Source organism: Geotrypetes seraphini, chromosome 4, assembly GCF_902459505.1.
Source record: "Geotrypetes seraphini chromosome 4, aGeoSer1.1, whole genome shotgun sequence".
In the NCBI taxonomy this organism is placed as follows: domain Eukaryota; kingdom Metazoa; phylum Chordata; class Amphibia; order Gymnophiona; family Dermophiidae; genus Geotrypetes; species Geotrypetes seraphini.
In genome coordinates this window covers 121,384,918-121,403,933 of record NC_047087.1, presented here as the reverse complement: position 1 = coordinate 121,403,933, position 19,016 = coordinate 121,384,918, and the positions used below count along the sequence as shown (strand labels likewise).

At 44.7% G+C, this 19,016-nt stretch overlaps 1 protein-coding gene across 6 annotated transcripts in view; it reads left to right on the top strand.

Moving 5' to 3' along the window:
* SPICE1 (spindle and centriole associated protein 1) overlaps nucleotides 1–19,016 on the top strand; it is a 402,804-nt gene that overhangs the window by 104,593 nt on the left and 279,195 nt on the right. The window lies entirely within an intron of this gene.

Below are 19,016 nucleotides of genomic sequence, written 5' to 3'. Positions count from 1 at the left end.
CAGGCCAATCAGGTTTTCAGCATAGCCCTAATGAATATGCATGAGAGAGATTTGCATATAATGGAAATGACAGGCATGCAGGGTATCACAACCAGAAAGAAGGAAGTCATCCTGCCACTGTATCGTGCTATGGTGTGCCCGCACCTGGAGTACTGTGTTCAATTCTGGTCGCCGTACCTCAAGAAGGACATGGAGGTACTTGAGAGAGTTCAAAGAAGAACAACTAAGCTAATAAAGGGTATGGAGGACCTCTCATATACTGACAGACTGAAAAGGCTAGGGCTTTTCTCCCTGGAAAAGCGGAGACTTAGAGGAGACATGATAGAAACCTTCAAGATCATGAAGGGCATAGAAAAAATAGGGACAGATTTTTCAAATTAAGGGGATCAACAAGTACAAGGGGGCACTCAGAGAAATTGAAAGGGGAGAAGTTTAAAACAAACGCTAGGAAGTTCTTTTTCACACAGAGGGTGGTGGATACATGGAACGCGCTACCGGAAGATGTGATAAACAGGAGCACGCTACAGGGGTTCAAAGAAGCTTTGGATAGGTACTTGGAAGACAAAGGGATTGAGGGGTACAGATAAGAGTAGAGGTGGATTATAGGGATGGGATTAGAGGTAAGTTATAAAATTAATCAGGGATCACTGTTCAGGCACTAGGCCTGATGGGCCGCCGCGGGAGCGGACCGCTGAGCAAGATGGACCTCTGGTCTGACTCAGCGGGGGCAACTTCTTATGTTCTTATGTAAATCTGTTTCATGCATATTCATTAGGGCTATCCTGAAAACCCAATTGGCCTGGTGGTCCTCCAGGACAGGGTTGGGATCCACTGGTCTAGACTAGAGGATGTGTGTAGGCAGATTGATAGGCTTAAGAGCGATAAATCCGGTATCCATCCGAGGGTCATCAAGGAACTGGAAGGGACCATAGCTGAACTGCTTCAACTAATAGCCAATCTAGAAACATAGAAACATAGAAATAGACGGCAGATAAGGGCCACGGCCCATCTAGTCTGCCCACCTTAATGACCCACCCCTACCTTTCTCTGTAAAGAGAACCCATGTGACGATCCCATTTGGTCTTAAAATCCGGCACGCAGCTGGCCTCAATCACCTGAAGTGGAAGACCATTCCAGCGATCTACCACTCTTTCAGTGAAAATCCACCACTCTTTCAGTGAAAATCTGTCGATCAAATCGGGAAAGATTCTGGAAGACTGGAAGGTGGCGAATGTTATGCTGATCTTCAAGAAAGGTTCGAGGGGAGATCTGGGAAACTACAGACTGGTGAGTCTGACCTCGGTACTGGGAAAGATGATAGAGTCGCTGATAAAGGACTTCATCATTGATCACCTTGACGGACACGGGGTGATGAGGACCAGTCAGCATGGTTTTAGCAAAGGCAGATCCTGTTTGACGAACTTGCTGCACTTCTTTGAGGGAGTAAACAGACAGATAGACAAGGGCGACCCGGTCAACATTGTATATCTGGATTTTGAGAAGGCGTTTGACACATGAAAGACTACTTCGGAAAATTGCAAGCCATGGAATCGAGGGTGAAATACTCATGTGGATTAAAAACTGGCTGGAGCATAGGAAATCGAGAGTGGGGGTAAATGGACAATATTCGGACTGGAAGAGCGTCACCAATGGGGTGTTGCAGGGTTTGGTGTTTGGACCAGTGCTCTTCAACCTCTTTATAAACGATCTGGACATTGGTACGACGAGTGAGGTGATTAAATTTGCGGACGATGCAAAGTTATTCAGAGTAGTGAAGATCTGCAACATGACATAATTTGGCTCGAGGAATGGGCATCAACATGGCAGATGAGGTTCAACGTGGATAAGTGTAAAGTGATGCATGTAGGTAACAAAAATATCATGCACGAATACAGGATGTCCGGGCGGTACTTGGAGAGACCTCCCAGGAAAGAGACTTGGGAGTTATGATCGACAAGTTGATGAAGCTGTCCATGCAATGTGCGGCAGCGGCGAAAAGGGCAAACAGAATGCTAGGAATGATAAAGAAGGGGATCATGAACAGATCCGAGACGGTTATCATGCTGCTGTACCAGGCCATGGTGAACCCTGGTCGCCGTACATGAAAAAGGACACGGTACTACTCGAAAGGGTCCAGAGAAGAGCGATTAAGATGGTTAAGTGGCTGGAGGAGTTGCCGTACAGTGAAAGAAACTGGGCCTTTTCTCCCTCGAACAGAGGAGATTGAGAGGAAACATGATCAAAACATTCAGGGTACTGAAGGGAATAGTAGATAAGGACAGGTTGTTCACCCTCTCCAAGGTAGGGAGAACGAGAGGGCACTCTCTAAAATTGAAAGGGGATAGATTCTGTATGAACATAAGGAAGTTCTTCTTCACCCAGAGAGTGGTAGAAAACTGGAACACTCTTCCGGAGTCTGTCATAGGGGAAAACACCATCCAGGGATTCAAGACAAAGTTAGACAAGTTCCTGCTGAACCAGAATGTATGTAGGTAGGGCTAGTCTCAGTTAGGTTGCTGGTCTTTGACCAGAGGGCTGCTGCGTGAGTGGACTGCTTGGCACGATGGACCACTGGTTTGACCCAGCAGTGGCAATTCTTATGTTCTTATGTCTGCATCAAGGAGTCTGCGGTTGTTTTGAGGACTGTGTCTTCTGCACATGGTTTCTGCAATCCATGTCAACCAGGTAGTTTGGCTACCCACTTGTTCAGTTGGTTCCAAGTCTAAGGACCGTGTTTTGCGGTCTTTGGATGTGCGACAACTCATTTGAGATAACTGGAGGCCATGCATGACTTTCAGACCCTGTGTTTGGGGTTGGCCTCTTGATGGTTCTGTGCTGCCATTTCCGCTGCTTATGTGTCAGTGGGGAAGAAGCCTCTTCTTGGGGTGCAGGCTCACTACGAGAGGACTGGCTTCCTCGTGGGTTGAATCCTGTGCGGTCTCGCCTGATGTGCTTTGTAGTGCGGCCACTTGGGCCTTTCGTCATACCGTTCCAAGTTTTCCAGACTTGATGGGGCATCCAAGCATGATGCATCTATGGGGCTTCAATCCTGGCTGCGGGCGCATCGGGCCCCCCTGATGTTTTGAGGACTGCTTTGATATGTCCCACAGGTGAATCTTCCAGAGGTTATTGTACACTAATGAAAGATTAGGTTACTCACCTCTGTTAATCTTCCTTCTTGTAAATATCCTCTGGAAGCTTCACACCCGTCCATCTATTTTGTCTGATTCGCAGGTCGCCTGCCAGTAACTGGTAAGTTGGCTTTCTCACTAATATTTCCATGAGTTCTTTTATTTAAGGTTACAGAGTTTGAGGGGTCCCGGGGTGGTGCCCCTTCTCTTTAGGCTGTGTCGTCTTTAGTGACTTGTTACTCAGTTTTGCAGGTGGGAAATGTTACACCTTCTTATTATGCTAACTTGGCCTTTTTTTGGCGTTCGTTGATTATGTATTTGGTTATCTTGAGCAGCATTGACTTGTAGCGGGGGAGTCCCTGCACCCCCCTTCTCTTTTTCTTTTTTCTTTTTATTATCAATTAGTTACACGCAAAGAATTAACTTTGAAAAGGAAAATTAGAAAATTTACAATCAATCAATTTCACTAAATTAGAGCAAATAAGGTTCAACTTATTATATAGTCCACAATTGGGAGAACAAAATAAGAAAATAAACATCCCTTCTAGGAAAAAAGGTAAATTCTAAAATAGTTATAAAGATATGTTATGGTATAAAGATAAAATAAATTTCCACACAAGCTGAATATTCTCAATAGTTATAGCCGCACAAAAATGATATTCATCTATAATCGTTTGTTGCCATAGAGAAATACATCCTAGGTCTCACAAAACTTTGTATTAAAGGCCACTAGTATTCTTATTAGGTGCTTCTCTTGAATCAATATTAGATATATTGTAAATTTAAACTATAAGCACTCATTTAGGCACTTATCTTGTCAGTCTTGTCTGATAATACTGCAAAATCACCGCAGACTGCAGTCAAAAACCCAGTGCAGATTCACTACACTTAGGAGATAGAATTAGATATCATTAAAATACTTCATATAGATATCCCGACAGGCCCTGTTTCGCGCATCGGCTGCATCAGGGGATTATCTGAAAAACATAGTAAATGTAATAAATTTTACAAATAGCTATACTGCTAATAAATATCAGTAATATTGAATTATTTACTTTCAAATAAGAGCTACCGCTTCAAATGATTTTCCCTTTAGAAAATGGCGGCTCGGCGTTTGTCTGGGATTTAGAAGGGCAGAAGGGAAGTAGCTCTGGACCAATCACAGTTCAAAGAACACGGAAAAATAACCAATCATACAGAACTCCAATTGAAGTTCAAAAGAAAGCGTGCCCTAGGATGTATTTCTCTATGGCAACGAAGTATTTGCCATAGAAAGTTTCCCCAGATTACTCTGGAGAAACACTGAGGTCTCTTTCTCCGTTTTTGAAAATTGAATGGTAAAAGGCATCTGTTACTGATAATACGATTATAGATGAATATAATTTTTGTATGGTATAAAGATATGCATATGTTATAGTAGGGATGGGAGGGAGGGGGTTAAATTTCATTAATTTAAGTTGATTAAGATAGAAAATCAAGTGATGTATCCAAGTTCAAATATCATTTTCTGCTGCACTTGTTGTAAGTTGTAAAAATAAATAAAGAATTAAAAAAAAAAAAAAAAAGAATAGAGCTGTTAACCTTGGCTAATTATTAACAGACATGAGTTATCCTGTACTTTCCTAGGTAGCATCAGAATCCCTTTTCCTTCTAAGAAAAAGCGCAGCTGTTCTGGGTCAAAGAATTATACTTATTTCCTTGATAATTAATTAAACATTTGCAGGGAAACCTCAGCTGAAAGAAGGCTCCCAAAGAAATAACTTTAAACCTATATTGCAAAAATTCTTTCCTTTGACTTTGAGTTCATCTTGAAACATCTGGAAAGATATAAATTTTTTCACCCAAGTAGAAAATCGGTTTTAAATTAAAGTATAGTTTCAAAATCATGATCTTGAAGAAAAATGAAGGATACTATCAAAGTAACACGACCCAGAATTTCAATTACAGACAATTCCAATACCTCCAAAACTCCTAACTGTGCTTGTTCTTCCTCTTCTTTCTTTTCCATGATAATTCGTTTAAAGAAATAAAGTTTTTGTATCGGGAGGATATTAGACTCCGAAATTTTCAAAATGGAGGTCAAAAAATTCTTTAAAGATCTATCTTGAAGTCATATATTTAGGTATAGGAAAATTCAATAGCCTTACATTCAAGCTCCTAGATTGGTTTTGATATAATTATTTATTAATTTTCAAATGACATTACAAATATTCATTTGTACAGAAAGTAAATTAGTTGAGATATGACCTATAACAATATAAATCATAAACTATCCAAATAAAATTAAAACTGGAAAAAATCTTCCAACCAACTCAACTCAAGTCCTCAAAAAGTGGATCCAAGATTTCTTAAAGCGAGCTAAAGAAATATTATCCCAGGACAAGCAGGCAGCATATTCTTGACTGATGGGTGACGACACCGACGGAGCCCCGGTATGGACAATTTTAGAGTGATTGCACTCTAAGAACTTGGAAAGTTCTAGCAGGCCGCGCACGCGCGAGTGCCTTCCCGCCCGACGGAGGCGCGCGGTCCCCAGTTTCTTAATTTCTGCGGAGCTAAGAAGATGCGTCCTTTTCAACGGCTGTTGAAAAGAATTTTTTCTTCGCTTCCCTCTCGCGTAAACATTCAGGAAATCTTTTTTCCTCTTTTTCTTTTGTTCTTTTTTTTTTGATTTAAAAAAAAAAAATCTTTACGTTTTTTTCGGTTCGCCCCGGCGGGGCCTGTTGCCACCATCGAGGCCTCGGCCTTCGATTTGGCAGAAGCCGTTTTTACGTTCATGCCCCCCCAACCCGGGTTTAAGAAGTGCCAGCGGTGTGCACGGCCCATTTCTCTCACCAACCCGCACAACTGGTGCTTACAGTGTCTGGGTCCAGACCATCGGGCGTCCACCTGCACCCGCTGTGCCACTTTGAAAAAACGGACTTTGAAAAACCGTCAAATCCAACAACGGTTGTTATTTGGTGCCGATATGTCTGAACCTACGGCACCGACATCGGCTCCGTCTCAGTCGGCACCCACCTCGTCGACACCGCGCCGGCGTTGCATCCTTCAGGTAAGCCGGCTAAGAAGCCTGGAGCGTCCTCCGGTCTCAGTAGCAGCAAGCCCAGTCCTGCCGACCTCGAGGCGCCCGCGGAAGCGCTCTGCCCCGATTGAGGTGAGCCCCTCGACCTCGGGTTCCTCATCCTCGGGGCGTCGAGCGGCACTGCAGGTACCGCAGAAGAAAAAAGCGGTACCGGTGCCTTCGCTGGACGAGCGGATTGCTGCCGTCCTGCAGGTGCAACTTAAGGAGCAGTTGCAACAGCTCCTTTCTGCTTTATTGACACCGAACCTTCCAGTCCCGGTCCGGTCTGAGCCACCGGTACCGACAGTGAAGCAGCCTCTATTGTCCACGTCCACTTTGTCGGTACCGGTACATTCTGCTTCCTCGGTCTCCATGCCGTCCTGGAACCAGAACCAAGATCTCTACACCACGCTGTGCAAACTTCGGCACCGATACAGCCCTTAACATCCGGTACCGCTTCTCTGAGGTTGGGTAAGTCAACACACAAAACCCGACACCTGGAACCCTCCACACCGGAGTCCCGGGATCGCAGCTTCCAAGTTAGGGATCCTGATCTGTGGGGTGACTCCGAAGAGCCTCTTCTCTCTGAGGGGGAGTGTTCATCGGGTGACGAGGATCCTTCTGTTTTAGATCCATCCTCTAAGCCAGATGCTACCTCTTTCACCTCTTTCTTGAAAGAGATGTGTGACTCTCTTTCTATTCCCTTGGAGGCTGAGTCCAAAAAATCCAAAGCGTTCCTTGATGCACTGGATTTTGACCAGCCTCCAAGGGAATTTCTGAAATTATCCCTCCACGATATCTTGAGAGAGACTTTTTACAAGAATCTGGAGACACCTTTGACCATCCCAGGAGCCCCTCGTAAATTGGACTCCTTATATAAAGTCATCCCCATTCCTGGCTTTGACAAACCACAACTTCCACATGAGTCTCTTTTAGTGGAATCCATACTTAAAAAATCCACAGGAGCTAGTGTGTATGCCTCAGTCCCTCCTGGCAGAGAAGGTAAGGCCATGGATAAATTTGGCAAAAGGTTGTACCAGAATGCGATGTTGGCTAACAGGTAAGGGAATTATGCCTTTCATTTTTCTTTTTATCTGAAGCATCTCATTCAAAATCTGACTGCTTTTGAAAAGTACCTCCCTGACCGCAAGAAACCTGCCTTTCGCCAATGTTCTTCCTCTCTTCTACAACTTCGGAAGTTCATGGTCCGGTCGATCTACGACACATTTGAACTGACCTCTTGAGCCACGGCCATGTCTGTTGCCATGCATCGTCTGGCTTGGCTCAGAGTTTCCGAACTTGATGTCAACCATCAAGATCGCCTAGCTAATGCTCCTTGTCTAGGCGATGAGCTTTTTGGAGAATCCATGGACTCCACTACGCAAAAACTCTCTGCCCATGAGACTAGGTGGGATACTCTCCTAAAAACTAAAAAGAAGACCCCACCTGCCCGGCCTTTTCGGCAACAATCGGCCTACCAACGCCGCTATGTGGCTTGTCCTTTGCCACCGGCTCCTCAACAGCCTAGACGTCAGCGCCAACAACAACGGCAAACTCCTAGGCCAGCACAGCAACAACAGGTAAAGCCTCCTCCACCACAAAAGTCTACCCAACCCTTTTGACTTGGTTCTCCAGGGCATAGCCAGTGTTCTACCATCTGCCCATCTTCCACGACCCATAGGAGGACGTCTTGCTTTTTACATCAGCCGTTGGGAAATCATCACCTCGGATCAGTGGGTCCTCAACATCATCCGCCACGGCTATTCTCTCAACTTTCAGACTCTTCCTACCCAAAGTCTGCCAAGAGAGTCTGCTTTGAACACTCCTCAGTCTTCCCTCCTTCTTCAAGAGGTTCAATCCCTCCTCCTTCTGAATGCCATAGAGGAAGTTCCTCTAGATCAAAAGGAGCAGGGATTCTACTCCCGTTATTTTCTGGTCCCCAAGAAAACAGGAGATCTCAGACCCATCCTAGATCTTCGCGATCTCAACAAATACTTGGTCAAAGAGAAATTCAGGATGCTCTCTTTGGCCACTCTTTACCCCCTTCTCACTCAAGGCGACTGGCTATGCTCCCTCGATCTCAAAGAGGCATATACTCACATACCGGTCAATCTGGCCTCCAGACAGTACCTCCGCTTCATGATCAATCATTGTCATTACCAATACAAGGTGCTGCCCTTCGGTCTTGCCTCCTCTCCAAGAGTGTTCACCAAATGTCTGATTGTGGTGGCTGCCTTTCTACGCTCTCACCACCTTCAGGTCTTTCCTTACCTGGACGACTGGTTAATCAAGGCCACTTCCTTTCAAACAGTGCTCCTGGCCACCAACCAAACCATCCTGTTTCTACAACTTCTGGGGTTCGAGATCAATCTACCCAAATCTCATCTCATCCCCACTCAGAGACTTCAATTCATTGGAGCAGTGCTGGACACAGTCCTCATGAGAGCGTTCCTGCCGTCCAACCGTCTTCAAACTCTTCAATTTCTATGTCAGCAGGTGCTTCCACAACGTTCCATCCCGGTCAAGCAAATGATGATACTTTTGGGTCACATGGTCTCAACAGTTCATGTCACACCCTTCGCACGTCTTCACCTGCGCACTCCTCAGTGGACCCTAGCTACCCAGTGGTCCCAAGCAACGGATCCTTGCTCACGACACATATTTGTGACATCATCTCTTCGTCAATCTCTACAATGGTGGTTGATATCCTCAAATCTCTCCAGAGGTCTTCTGTTCCATTTACCTTCTCATCAACTTGTCATCACCACTGACGCCTCCCCTTATGCCTGGGGAGCTCATTTGAACGTGTTCCAAACTCAAGGCCTTTGGACAGCCCAGGAAAAGAAGCATCACATCAATGTTTTATGCCCTCAAGGCCTTCCAACATCTTCTCTTTCCTCAAGTCCTACTACTGTGCACAGACAATCAAGTTGCGATGTACTACATCAACAAACAGGGTGGGACAGGCTCTCGCCTCTTGTGTCAGGAAGCCCAGAAGATTTGGGCTTGGGCCACAGATCACCAATTATTCCTGAAAGCTATCTACATTCAGGGAGAACAGAATTCCTTAGCGGACAATCTCAGCAGAATTCTCCAGCCTCATGAGTGGACTCTCGATCCTTTAACTCTACAGTCCATCTTCGCTCAGTGGGGCACTCCTCAGATAGATCTCTTTGCAGCTCCTCACAATTACCAGCTGCCCCTCTTCTGCTCCAGACTCTACTCTCCTCACCGTCTGGCAGCGGATGCATTTCTTCTCGATTGGTCCAATCTGTTCCTGTATGCTTTCCCTCCGCTGCCTCTCATGTTACGAACCATGTTCAAGCTCAAGAGGGAACAGGCCACCATGATTCTCATCGCTCCACGATGGCCCAGGCAACATTGGTTCTCCCTTCTACTTCAACTCAGTTCCAGGGAGCCTATTCTTCTTCCTCTGTTTCCTTCTCTGCTTACACAGCATCGAGAGACCCTTCTTCATCCCAACCTCCAGTCTCTGCACCTGACAGCTTGGTATCTCTCGGGCTGACTTCAACTGATACTCTTTTGTCTCAGCCCGTTCGTACTATTCTGGATGCCTCCAGGAAACCGGCCACTCTGCAGTGTTACCATCAGAAGTGGACAAGATTTTCTTCCTGGTGTCTTCTTCATCATCATGATCCCACTTCCCTTGCAGTGGAGACCTTGTTGGATTATCTTCTTTCTTTGTCTGACTCTGGTCTCAAGTCTACTTCCATCAGAGTCCACCTCAGTGCTATTGCTGCTTTTCATGAACCAGTTCATGGGAAACTTCTCTCAGCTCATCCCTTGGTTTCCAGATTCATGAGGAGTCTTTTCAATGTGAAACCACCTCTTAAGGCTCCTCCTGTAGTCTGGGATCTCAATGTGGTTCTCTCCGCCTTAATGAAGCCTCCATTTGAACCTTTGGCTACAGCTCCTTTCAAGTTCCTTACTTGGAAAGTGGTCTTCCTTATTGCTCTTACCTCTGCCAGGAGGGTCAGTGAGCTACATGCACTAGTTGCGGATCCACCTTTTACAGTCTTCCATCATGACAAGGTGGTTCTGCGTACACATCCAAAGTTTCTCCCTAAGGTTGTCTCTGAATTCCATCTCAACCAATCCATTGTTTTGTCTGTCTTTTTTCCGAAACCTCACTCTCATTCTGGAGAACAGGCTCTGCATACTTTGGACTGTAAGCGGGCTTTAGCTTACTATTTAGACCGTACTAAGCCCCACAGATCATCTCCACAACTCTTTCTGTACTTTGATCCGAATAAATTGGGACGTCCTGTTTCTAAACGTACGTTGTCAAATTGGCTTGCAGCCTGCATTTCATTCTGTTATGCTCAGTCCGGACTGACACTGGAAGGTTCTGTCACGGCCCATAGAGTTTGAGCTATGGCAGCATCTGCAGCTTTCCTCCGTTCCACTCCTATTGAGGAAATCTGCAAGGCTGCTACTTGGTCCTCAGTTCATACTTTTACATCTCATTATTGTCTGGATGCATTCTCCAGACGGGATGGACACTTCGGCCAATCTGTTTTGCAAAATTTGTTTTCTTAATGGCCAACCTTCCCTCCATCCCTCTTTTTGTTAGCTTGGAGGTCACCCATCAGTCAAGAATATGCTGCCTGCTTGTCCTGGGATAAAGCACAGTTACTTACCATAACAGGTGTTATCCAGGGACAGCAGGCAGATATTCTTGCGTCCCACCCACCTCCCCGGGTTGGCTTCTTAGCTGGCTTATCCTAACTGGGGACCGCGCGCCTCCGTCGGGCGGGAAGGCACTCGTGCGTGCGCGGTGCGGCCTGCTAGAACTTTCCAAGTTCTTAGAGTGCAATCACTCTAAAATTGCCCGTACCGGGGCTCCGTCGGTGCCGTCACCCATCAGTCAAGAATATCTGCCTGCTGTCCCTGGATAACACCTGTTACGGTAAGTAACTGTGCTTTATTAGAAGATAAATTACAGACAAACTGAAAAAAGGCAGATATATTAATTATGGAGCTGATAGTTTCTCTTTATCCAATCTGGACATAGCCAGAAAAGCTGTTAGTTGTTGTGGTTCAAAGAAAACATATTTAATTGAACGGTAGCAGATTATACACTTGCACGGATGTCGCAAGTAAAACGTTGCATTCTCCTAGATTGGTTTTCAAGATTTTCAGTTTTCTGTAAATAGAAAGTTTTATCTGTAACCTGTTGTTTATTAAAAGTTTTGACCTCAAGCATAGTTTGTTCAATTCCCCAAATTTTCTGATTTTGCTGTTGAATCAAGTTTCAATTTGATTCATTTTTATTGGCAGGCCAAGTGTTAGTGATATAACGTTGGTACATACCAAATGCAGGTTTTATATTGCTGACCAAAGAGAGTCCAGGATTACTACTGATGGCTTGAGAAGTGGCTTGAGTTGGGTCAAATGAGACTTATCTTGTTCCTGCAGCTGAACTCCTTCGCGGCTCATCTCTCCTCCCAACTCACTCCTCAGTCCTTCGGTGCTCCTCCCTCAATCGGCTCCAACAAGATTGAAGGTGTTGAAGCTTCCGCCTCTGAAGCTGCTAGCTGCAACGGGTTTTTCCTCCCTTCCACTCCCAGGTATCCCTCTAATCGGAGGTATCCCTCTAATCATCGCAGTCGCGTTTCCAGGGGGGTGAAGGTCAGGTCCAGCTGGGCTCAGCGAGAATTCGCTGTCTAAGCTGAGCCTTTCCTGTGGCTCAGCAGCAGAGAAGCCTGTCGCCAAGGGGACTATAAACAAAGTCATTACAGTGTGACGCGGTGTAGATGTACTAGACAGGGGTAGAGGGGTGATCCTCTGCCTTCCCCTTCTTTTAGGCATCAAAGAAATAGAACCAACATTGCAGGTAAAAATTTTAGGACTCGCCGAAATAGGAGCTCACAAACGCGCGTCCTATTCTGTCGCCATCTTAGTTGTTCTCCCTCCTCTCTCTTTTTCTTGTGTTTCCTGTTTGTATTTGAACCTCCTGGCTTTGCTATCTACTGAGCTTCAAGGGGAGTGTCCACAGCGGTGATCTTGCAGAGGGGGTTGGCTTTATTTCTAAGTTCTGCAGCCAAGGCTGGAATAGATGCACAACCCACAGGTGAAGCTTCCAGAGGATATTTACAAGAAGGAAGATTAACAGAGGTGAGTAACCTAATCTTTCATTAGAGGAAAAGATCCATTAGCTGAAGCGCACACATAAAAAACACATCTTTATGTTTCTTGCTAAAAAGCTGGGGGGGGAGCACTGTTTAGTCAGAAAAAAAGGGTAGCTTTTTAGCAAGAAACATAAAGCTTTTCACGTGCTGTGCTTCAGTTAATGGATCTTTTCCTCGAATTCGCAAATAGCAGTTCCTACAGCTGAAGTATAAGACTAGCTATGGGAGCTATGTTCTTTCTCAGATTTCCTTGCAAATGTCTGGTTTCCAATGGAAATAATAAATATAAATTTGTGGATTCATCTCAATTGGAGATATTTCCAAAAGATAAACCTGTACTTCAGACAGTTTCAGAAACTAATATTTAATGGTTGATGATAAAAGTGACTTTGATTCTTTTTTTTTTTTTTGCCTGTCTGTAGGAAAAATAATATTGAAAATGTTTATATAAGTAATATTTATTTGCCCATTAAGGCACAAAACTGTTCCAATAATGTGGTATAAAATTAATGGATGTTTCCTATGTTCTTGTATTTTCCTTGTTTTTGATATCGCTTTTCTTGGTTTTTGTTTTTTTTGTTATGTAACAATAATAATTTTAAAAATATATATTTTCATTACAAAAAAGCAGCACACAACTATGAAAAAAGGAGAAAAATAGGAAGCATCAACATTTCAAAAAAAGAAACAACCCCCCCCGAGAAGTGTGAAACCAACACTATCAAACACAATAAAATTTCACCAAACCATTTTCAGTACAATCAACACAGAAACTCTCTATACCAAATATTAATATTAACAGATCAAATAGCCCAAATCAGTTCTGTAGCTTTATATGGAATAAAAAGAACAGAACTATAAACTCACTTCCAACACCCCTCCCTATCCCCTTCCCTTCCTTCTTAGCCCCCTCCATCCCACCTTCCCATATCAACTCCTATACAGACATACATTCCAAACGAACACACACCCAGCCCATAGGACAACGCCTGTATGGAAGCTGAGAATACCAGTAGCAAGGTCTATCAGATTAGATCCCATCAGTGTTTCCTATAGACAAAGGATCATAAAAATACACTAAATTGTAAGTCTTAAAGGTATGGATGGCTCATGTTCTGTTGTGTTATGCAGATTTGCCTTTCGAGCCACATAGAATTTTGTTATATCTTCTCATATGCCTTTCCAGGCAAATGCTGCTTTGCAGCCAACACTAGGATCAGTGTTAGAGTGATTGATAGTTCCTTCAGAGTCTCTCAGTATTGAGCTGTTTAGAATGAGAAATGATAATTTCTGTAGCACCTGGTAGACTGGTATAGTCCTTACGAATGGGTTATATACCTCACTACTACCAGCAGGTGGAGACTGAGAAAAAACTTGTATATCAGGATAGCTTCTCCTCTAGCAATCCAGTCTTCCTCAGTCTCCATTAGCAGGTGGTAAGACTAATTCGATTTCCCTCTTAGTATTGTTGGAATTTTGTTTTGGACTCCTGGGTTAAAGCTTGGACGGGCCCTGTTTGGGGATTCGTCAGACCTCGGGGGTGTTAAACTTGGCAGGTCTCATACTGGTTCCCTCCCCCCACCTTCCTCCTCCTCCCCACATTTTTGTAGAGCCGTGGAGTCTGTTCTGACTAAGTGAAAAAAAAAAAATAAATCCTGAGGTGTGCCGGTCTAAAGGGCTCAATTCCCTTTAAAACTGCTGTTTGTATTGTTTTTCTCAACTAACCAGCACTTTTATTACATCTAGGGCGTTTTTCAGCACAAAGAGCACTTTTAAAGGGAAAAAATGCTCATTGTGCTCCAGACGCAAGGTACTCGCGGCTGGCCTGTGCAAGCATTGTGCAGGCCGGAGCGGTGGGTGAGTCTTGTCAGCAGCGGTTGCCAGCGGCCAGGGTATCCCGCCGTATGTACCTCGTGAAGGATTCCCTTACTGCCAGAGCGGCTGGGGATTCCCTTTTTGCTTCGGTCAGTCCTGCTTCCCGCTCTTTTCCTATTCATCAGGATATTCGGGCAGCTGCCGGAAGCTCCTTTTCGTTTTGTGCGCTCTATGGCCTACCTATATCCCATTCCTGAAGGGGATAGGGACACTCTGAAGTCACCTGTGGTGAATGTGATGGTCTCGGCAATCTCTAAGAGGCATACTGTGCCTGTTGAGGGCGGTGTGGCCTTGAAGGACCCCGAGGAGCATAAGTTGGAGTCCCTCCATAAAGAGTTTTCATGTGACAGCTCTGGTGGTCCAGGCGGCGATGTGTGGCGGGCTGGTGGCTCGGGCATGTTTTCGCAGGGACGAGCATGTGCTAGATAGTAAATCTGAGGATTGGGAATTGCTAAGGCGCGAAGTGGCAAAGATTGAATTGGGTGCTTCTTATCTTTCAGATACCATGTATGACCTCTTGCGAGCTTCTGTCAAATCGTTGGCTTTTGGAGTGACAGCACGCCGTACCTTGTGGCTTCGCGCTTGGTTGGCAGATACGGCAACTAAAGCTAAGTTGACAAAGTTTCCCTTTAAAGGGTCCTTTTTGTTTGGTGAGGACTTGGACAAGTTGGTTCAGACTCTAACTGATTCTAAAGTGCCTCATTTGCCTGAGGATAGGCCTAGGCTGCTGGCTTGAGGTGGAGGTGCTTGTGGGCATGGGCGTGATTTCCAATGCTTCCACCCTGGTCGAGGAGCTGCCTCCTTTCAGTCTCCTGGGCTGTCTAGAGGCAGGTTCTTTCAGCGCATGCAGTCCTTTCGTGGGGCCTGCCGGGATGTGAGCAGCGCCCCCGCCGGGTCCCCTGCTGCCCGCCCTGCCCAATGACTCCTTGCCAGTGCCTGTCTTGGTTTCTAGTGGGCACCAGGTTGTGAGATTTTTCTCCAAAGTGGAAAGACATCACGTCTGATCAGTGGGTTCTGGAGGTGATTCGGGACGGCTATTGCCCGTTCCTTGCCAGATTGTTTTCTCGCTTCCCCCTCGCAGGTGGAGTGGAAGCAGCAGGCCTTTTGCCATACCCTTCAAAGGTTGTTGGATCTCCACACGGTGGTTCCAGTTCCCCCACAGGAGTGGGGCACAGGTTGGTACTCGATTTACTTTGTGGTGCCAAAGAAAGAAGGGACCTTTCGGCCCATCTTAGATTTGAAGGGGGTCAACAAGGCTCTTCACGTGCATTCCTTCCACAAGGAAACTCTGCGGTCTGTGATTCTGGAGGTTCAGTAGGGGGAGTTTCTGATCTCTCTGGATCTGACGGAGGCCTACTTGCACATTCCTGCTCGGGCCTCCTATCCTCGCTTCCTGCGTTTTGCGATCTTGGGGCAACATTATCAGTTCTGTGCACTTCCCTTTGGTCTGGCCACGGCTCCGTGGACATTCACCAAGGTGATGGTGGTTGTTGTGGTGGCGTTGCGAAAAAATGGCATTCTAGTTCATTCCTACCTGGAGGACTGATTGATTTGTGTGAAGTCGTTCCAGGAGAGCACTCGGGTCACAGCTTGGGTGGTGGAGTTTCTGCAGTTGCTGAGATGGGTAGTCAACCTTTCCAAGAGCTGGTTGTCTCCATCTCAGCACCTGGATTATCTAGGAGTGCTGTTTGACACCACTTTGGGAAAGGTCTTTCTTCCGGAGGCCTGGGTAAGCAAATTGCAATCTCAGTTTCGGTTGCTTATGGCTTCCCAGTGTCCTCAGGCGCATGATTTCCTCCAAGTTTTGGGGTCGATGGTGGCTTCCCTCGATGTGGTGAGGTGGTCTCAGGCCCACATGTGTCCTCTTCAATATGCTTTTCTTCAGAGGTGTCACCTCAGAGGCACAGTCTGGATCATCCTGTTCTGCTTCTGGGCTTGGCTTGGTGCAGTCTTTGTTGGTGGCTCCAGACCTCCCATTTTGTACAAGGGGCGAGTCTGGACCAGTGGACGGTGCTGCTCACGGATGCCAGTCTTCTCAGTTGGGGAGCTCAGTTGGGGAGCTCAGCTAGATGTATTTCTGAGCTAAAGTAAACTAAACCATAAGTTTGTATACCCCATCATCTCCATAAAGATAGAACTCGGCACGTTTTACAGGTAAATTCAATAAATGAGGGAAGGACATAATAAGAAATTAGAGGTTATGAAGAGGATAGCTAGCTTTACATTTTAAATAGATAGCTTTACGTTTTGGAGAAAAGCCAGGTTTTTAGATGCTTTCGGAATAATTGGAATGAGCCTAGGTTCAGCAGCGGAGCAGGGAGGTTATTCCAAATCTCAGTGAACTTGAAGAAAAGGGATTTCCCTAATTTACCTGCATACATGATGCCTTTTAACGAGGGGAAAGATAGTTTGAGTTTGTGGGCGGATCTGGTAGTGTCAGGTGTCGAAGTATTCCAGGATAATGGAATTAAGGGAGGAAGAATGCCATGTAGGATCTTGAATATTAGGCAGGTACATTTAAAGTGAACCCTAGAAATCCTGCAGGCTTTCTCTTGTAGGGCTCCCTTCTTGGAGTTTCTAGGGAGCGGGTTGTCTTGAGGCCTGTTCCTTCTTTTCTGCCAAAGGTAGTTTCTCCTTTTCATGTCCATCAGGCTGTGGTTCTCCCGGTGTTGGGTAGCCGGGAGGGTCTTCCGAGCAGAGACGGTTGCGCAAGTTGGATATCAGTCAGGTCCTTTGCTCTTATGTGCAGAGGACCCAGGAGATCAAGGCATCAGATCATTTCTTTGTCCTTCTCATGGGTCCTCGTAAGGGGGATGGCGCTTCTAAGGATACTATTGCGCGCTGGATTAAGGAGACTATTGCTTCCTCTTATCTTCTGAAGAAAATGTCTGTTCCAGAGTTTCTCAAGGATCATTCTACTCGGGGTCAGGCAGCTTCTTGGACTGAGTCTTCTCTAGTGCCTTCAGTGGATATTTGCAAGGCTTGGTCTTCTCTGCATTCCTTTGTCAGACACTACCGTGTGGAGGTTCAAGCATGTCGGAACGCGGTATTCAGTGAACGTGTTCTGTTGTCGGCCTCTCGGGGATCCCACCCTTCATGGGGTACTGCTTTGGTATGTCCCATTCGTAAGGACTATACCAGTCTGCCAGGCGCTACAGAAGGAGAAATTAGGTTCTTACCTGCTAATTTTCTTTCTGTTAGCTGGTAGACTGGTATAGTTCCCCACCCTGTCTGTCTTTGTGCGGTGATTATGGGTTTTTTGTTTTGTTCACGTGCAGATTTTGGTTTTTCTGCGGATTCTAGAATTTTTCTAGGGCTGGGTAGAATTAAGAACAGCGGCTATGGCTTAGCTGGTGAGCTGTGAGGAAATTTTCTGTACCAGGGTTTAGTTCTACACATGTTCCAAGAGTTGTGTACCAGTGTTTGTTGTTTTTACACTCCTGTTCGGAGTGTGTTTTACTGTTTTCAATTGAAGTCTTTCCTAGGTTCTGCTTGGCTATTCGGCAGACTGGATTGCAAGAGGGGAAGCTATCCTGATATACAAGTTTGTTCTCAGTCTCCACCTGCTGGTAGCAGTGAGATATATAACCCATTCGTAAGGACTATACCAGTCTACAGGCTAACAGAAAAAAATTAGGAGGGAAGAACCTAATTTCTCCCTTTTTGTGTATTGGACATCTTTCCAAAGCTGGTAAATATATTACTATAGTACATGCATTGATCAGTTTGTTTAGACATTTGAAAATAAATATCAACAATTGCAAGGTGTGTAATTTTAAAAAGATCATCATATTGTTAGGATTTTTTTTTTAAATTCTTTATTCATTTTATGTTTAACATCAAGTGCACAGAAAGTAACAACAATTTGATTAATACATCCCTTAAAATTCCACAAACATTTTCAATAAATAAAATTTATCCCCTTCCCTTCCACCATACTAATATTAAATAATACATATAATATAGTAAATTCTTCCTTCCCTTCATAACAAATAATGAAATCCAAAAACCCACCCCCTCCCCATTCGTTCAATTCTGTTAATATGGGGAAAATGATATCTATTCATTACAATAATTAATGTAGATGGAAAACTTTTGGCTAAACTATTGGCTTTACGTTTGGCTAAGGTTCTCCCTTATATAGTTTGTATGCACCAAACAGGGTTTGTTGCTCAGAGACATTCTTCTAATAATACCAGGTTGGCTTTTCATATGTTATATTTAACAAAAGCCATAAAAGATCCGGCCTTTTCTGTATCCTTAGATGCAGAGAAGGCCTTTGATCAGGTGGAATGGACCTTCGTGTATCAGGCTATGGATTGGTTTGGTATAGGTCCAGGATTTATACAAATGATTCAAACATTGTATAGCTCCCCTGTTGCTAGATTGTATATTAATAATAATTTTTCAGAGCGTTTTAATTTGCATCGGAGGGTTAGACAAGGGTGTCCCTTGTCTCCTTTACTTTTTGATATAGTATTAGAACCCTTGTTATTAGCTGTTCAGCAAGCGAAGGAGATACAGGGTATTCCGTATTATGGTCGGGAATATAAGGTCTCTGCTTATGTAGATGATATATTGCTTCATTTGAGGAATCCTGTAACAACCATTCCATATTTGCTTGAATTGATAGAGAAATTTGGGAAATTTTCAGGTTATAAAATAAACTGGAATAAATCAGAAGTTCTTCCTCTAAATGTACATTGCACAAAAGGTTTATTTGATTCATTTCCCATTTTATGGAGGGAGGAAGGAATAAAATATTTAGATATTTGGATAAAAAACACGCTAGAAGAA